Here is a 5,733-nt window from a genome sequence, read left to right as displayed (position 1 = left end):
GGGGCAGTCCCTGGGTGTGACCGCCTAGCTACTGGGAGATGGGAAATCTAGGTGGAGGAAGCCCAGTCCAGATCTGAACAGCCTTGGAGGTCTCAGCCCTGGGTCCCACATACCTGGGTTCCTCTGTCAGTCCCTTCATGCGTGAGGCTCCTCCGAACGTGTGGAGAGGGGCCGTGAGCATGGCTGTGGCTAGGTTCTGGAGGTCTTCGGCTGCTGGGAGCTCTGCTTGGGGTGGGGAGGGAAGCTGGAGCCCATCCCCTCTGAGAAGGCCCCAGGGAAGACAGCCAGGCACGTGGGCAACAGACTCTCTTACACATGCACACATATATATGTGTGTGTGTGTGTAACTCTCTATGATTTGTTTCCTACTGTCTGAGTGCCATCAAATATGGTGTGGCAATTATGGAAAATAGGATAGGTAGGAAGTGTCTTATGTGTCTTCGTGGTCTCGCAGTCTGGAAAGCGGCATGGAGCATGGCGGTGGTTGGGTAGTGGAGGTTTGCTGCCAGGGCTGGGTCCCTTGGGGCAGGGACGGTTCTCACCTACCCCACTCTGGGGCACCCCAAGTGAAAACAGCCTGGCGCAGAGTCCAGGAAAAGAATGAGATCATGGAATTTGCTGCCACTTGGATGGAGCTGGAGAGTATAATGCTGAGTGAAGTCAGCCAGAGGCACAAGGACAGACATAGAATGATGTCCATATATGCAGGATAGGAAGAAACAGAACAAGATAATAAAAAATTTCCAAGGGCAACTGAAACTTAGAACTTGTCTTCAGTAGATAGCTTACCACAGGGGTGGGGAGCATGAAGGAGAAACCCAGGGACAATGATGGAAGAAAGTGGACACAAGGCTGAAGGGTGTGGTGCTGGAATGTTATAGAGGAAATCCTACTAATAGTTTTAAACCGTGGTGCTCAAAATAAAAATTAATAATAATAGCAAATAATATTATAGCACTGTAGCACTGTCGTCCCATTGTTCATCGATTTGCTTGAGCGGGCACCAAAGACAGTAACAACAACTCTCACAATGGAGACATTACTGGTGCCCACTTGAGCAAATAATATTGTAGAAAAGAAAAAATAATAAAGAGGCAATGTAATGCAAGAATGAGTGTTTGTTGAGATGAGTTTTTACCTGAGCAAAAGAGACACCGCAGTGAGACAGATCCAAGCCATCTTTCTAAGAAAATTTCACTCTTTTAAAATATTCTTTGTATACAAATTATGGAGAGTTTATTCATTAGTTTTTTGAGAAATGGGAGGGTTTTTCCAGGAACTGGGGTTCTACACCTTTCACTTTCCTAAAAGATTTCATTTGGGAGATTGCCATAAATAACAATTGTACACTGTCATTGCATGATAGATGTGTCATTTACCATGACAATATATTACAATTAGAACATAATAAAGAAATGTGGGTCATACAGGTGGGAAAAATAAGAATGCATTTGTCTCTGGATGGATGCCACCTTGGATTTAATATAAAGAGATGTGAATACGTATCTCGATATCTACTTCATGGTGTCAGATAAGTGAACTTGAGCAAAACCACATCCCTCCAGTTCCTTGACTTACTTACCTGCAGCCCATTCTGATGGTCTAGAGATGGACTTTTTGTCAGGAGTTGAAGTGGTACTATTGTTCATGTATAATTTCAAGACCATGGGGTTTGTGTCAGATTGAATTCAAGTGTCATATTCATCCCTTTGCTAAAATTATCTTGCATAAGACAAGTTCTTTAACCTCACTGGAACTTCAGTTCCATTTGAGAGATAGTAGCACTCAGTATCTCCTGCAATGAAATAAGACCAGCCATAAGAGCCACTTAGCAAAGCCTAACATATAATAAACATTCAACAAATGTTAGCTATTTATTTTTACATCAGTTTTGGATGACTTAATGACTCTGATTGCATAACCCACTATTATAAATTTTTTAAGCAGAGGGAAGCCTTATCATCAAATGAAAAATTTAGTGAATTTAATTTTTTTCCTGTGTGCATAAGTCATCTATTATAAATTAGAGGTCCAGAGGGCCGCATAATCACAAAACAAGAAGGAAAAAATCAGGATGTATTACTCAGTGGCAAAGGTGTTTTAGACAGGGAAAGAACCTGATGAGTCCATAGCACAATATCTTCCAATAAGAAAAATTCAGACTCAGGTTTTAGTGTTGTCACCATTGAACGCTGGTCTCATACAAAAAGGTGTGTTCAATTCCTAACCTTTGGTGTCTGTGACTTTGGCATTATTTGGTAATAGGATTTTTGAAGCTGTAATTAAATTACAATGCTCAAAGTAAGATTCTCTAGGGAGAGAGATGATACAGAATGATCTCTCTCATATGTGGGACACAAAGAAACAAGGTAAGGGAATAGCAAATGGATAAATGAACAGAACATAAGTGAGAACTGGTCTCAGAATTGAGCTTACCACCGCAGGGATAAGGATGGGGAGCTACCTGGGCTATTGGTACTAGAGTGACGGTACATCAGGCATTTGCCTTGCATGCAATACATAAGTTTGATCCCTAGTGCTCCATATGGTCCCCTGAGGCCACCAGGAGACAGTTCTGAGTGCAGATCCAGGAGTAATCCCTAAGCACAGCTAGGTGTGACCCAAAAATAAAAACCAAAAATTTAAAAAGTAGGTCTCTGGGCTACTAGGACAACAGTGGAGGGAAGCAGATCCTCTGGTGACGGGTGCTGGTGTTGGAACACTATATGCATGAAACCTACCATTGACATTGTAAATCATGGTGCCTAGAATAAAACATTTCACAATTTAAAATAATTGAAAGTTTAATTATTTTTTAGAGTAGACCCTAAACTCAGTGGTAAATGTCCTTAGAAGAGTCAGACAGATACATGATAGGAAAGCCTGTGTGAGGACATGGGCAGAGGTTGGAGACAGGCAGCTGCAAGCCAGGGATAGCCAAGAATTATGGGCTGTGCCAAAAGCGATGAGAGACATGGGATGGCTTCCACCTCAGAGCTTCCAGGAGAAATTGTGCTGTCAATACCTTGATTCCAGCCTTTTTGTCTCCAGAACAGTGGAAGAATACATTTCTGAGATCTTTAAGCCACTTGTTTTTGTAGAAATTTATTGCATCCATTCCTTTTTTTTTACTGACTCATTGTGAGATACAGTTATAAAGCTTTCATGTGAGTTTCAGTCATACAATGACCTAACACCCTCCCTCTACCAGTGCACATTTTCCATCTCATACATCCCCTGTGTTCCTCCCACCCCATCCCGCCCCTCCCCCTGCCTCTATGGCAGACAATTTCCCTTATATTCTCTCTCTAGTTTGGGGCATTATGGTTTGCAATACAGATACTGAGAGGCCATCATGTTTGGCCCTTTGTCTAGTTTCATTTTGCAGCAGTTCTAAGAAATTAACATTGCTATGTCTGAGCTGGGGAGCCAGTGGACTTCTGAGTGGTCTGATGAGACCAAGAATCTAGAGGCATCTAGACATAACATGTGCTTGGTAAAGGTTGGTTGAAAACAGCTCCCCTCTTCCTGTTCCCAACAACCCAGTTTTGCAAGTTAAGCTTTATGCCAATTTTTTGATGTGGAAAAAGGTTGCCTAAAAAATTTAACCAACAAGTCCAAACCTGAACCAAAACTAGATTTTTAGGACATTGTTAGAAAGTTCTGGTACTTTCTCAATGAATAGGCTCCTTTCTTGCCCACAGAATTTATCAAAAAATATGGAAAAATGTTTCTGTTTTTTTTTACGTATTCTTGTTGCTACTATGCCATTATGATAGCCTAAACTGTCATGTGCATTGTGAAGTTCTAAAATAAAATCTCAGCAGAGCACAGATAAGGGAACAATAAAAGAAGAGTGCAAAAAGAAAGTCTAATATCAATTAATCCTTACAAATTGACTTTGTTGATTTATCTTTTGATAACTCCGTTTGCTACTTTTTTTAACTTTTGGTGGAGCAAGCAATATGAAATAAATTTGTTATATGCCTGCTAAGGAAGCAGACTGGGGGGTGGCAGGGACCCTAGGGACACTAGTGATGGGATTGGTGTTGCAACATTGTATGGCTAAAACAATTCTAATTTAAACAACTTTGTAAATCATGGTGTCTTAATTATAAATAAATAAATATATATAAAGGAAGTCTAAGGAATGCAAAAAAACCCCAAAAGGTAAATTTCTCATAGAGAAAAATGTGCATATGCCCTAACTCTATAATTCTATAGAGGAATTTACAACAAAATTATGCTTGTATAGCTAAAGTAAAATAGTATAAAAAAGCACTTATATAAGGTGGTTTAGAATAGAAATATATTAGAAATTTCCTAAATATAATTAACAAAACAGTAGTTAAATCACTGTAATGCAGATGGGAGACTAGTGCCCAAGAATAGTAGAGATAAGTACCAGGAGGATTACTCCACAGCTTAGAAGCTGGCCTCACATGCTGGGGGAAAAGGCAGCTCAGATAGAGAAAGGACCACCAAGTTAAAGGTACTAGGAGGGCCCGCTCAGGATGGGAAATGCTTGCTGAAAGTAGACTATAGACCGAACATGATGGCCACTTAATACCTCTATTGCAAACCACAACACCCAAAAGGAGAGAAAGAGCAAAAGGGAATGCCCTGCCACAGAGGTGAGGTGTGTGTGGAGGGGGGGGAGTGGGGGACGGGGTAGGGATGGTGGGAGGTATGCTGGGATCATTGGTGGTGGAAAATGGGCACTGGTGAAGGCATGGGTACTTGATCATTGTACGACTGAAACAGAAGCACGAAAGTTTGTAAGTCTGTAACTGTACCTCATGGTGATTCATTAATAAATTTTTTACATCACTGTAAAGCATCTATATAATTCAGTCTTACAAAGGCAAACAAACACGATTGTTTTTATAGATTTGTTTAAATAATCTCCGTAAAACAATGTTTTTTATGGTGTCAGTGTCAAATCTAAAGCCTCACGCTTGCAAGGCAAGAACTTTGCCACTGAGCTACATCCCCAGTTCTCAGTGAAATAGTCAGAAAAAAAAAACAAAACAAGGTACAGAACACTGCATATATTATTCTAAATAGAAAGAATAGGGGAATCTGTCTTCTATATAAGGTAGTTATTAAGTGTGTCACATATGGGGGACACTGGTTGAATTGGTAAAAATAAACTAAGTGGCGGGGAAATAATAAGAGGGTGCAGGATGAGTGAGCCTGCAAATTCTCTGGCATTCCTCCCAGAAGGAAGTGGAGTCCATGCCTTTTTTCCTGGACTCTGGGGAGACTTTGCAATTGCTCTGATGAACAGAACACACAAGTGTTGCTGCATGTTGTCAAGGTTTTACTTGAAACACCTATGCAGTGTCTTCAGGTTCCCTGTGGGAGCCACTCCACAGGAAGCAGTTGTGCTGTTAGAGCCCTGGCCACAAAGAGGCTACCAAAGGAGAGACTATGTAGTGGGGACAGAGAGTAGAGAGAGAAGGGCGATGTGTGAGCTCTAACAGCTCTAGACCACAGCAGTTTGAGCCTTCACTGTTCAGGCACAAGATGGATGAGTGAAAAAAGTTCTGAGATAACCCCAGCACCAGACACTGTCTCATGTAGCTGCCTCAGAGACGCTGCTGACCATGTGAGCTGACCGTGTGAGCTCACTGATGTCCATCTCACCTCTGACTAATGGCATCATTATTCTTTAAAGCCACTCCTCTGCTTTACCATACAACAATCTACAACTAAATCAGAAGAATTCAG

Source organism: Sorex araneus, chromosome 1 (genome assembly GCF_027595985.1).
Source record: "Sorex araneus isolate mSorAra2 chromosome 1, mSorAra2.pri, whole genome shotgun sequence".
Lineage (NCBI taxonomy): Eukaryota > Metazoa > Chordata > Mammalia > Eulipotyphla > Soricidae > Sorex > Sorex araneus.
The sequence above is the reverse complement of the archived record's forward strand: the minus strand, read 5'-3'. Positions refer to the sequence as shown.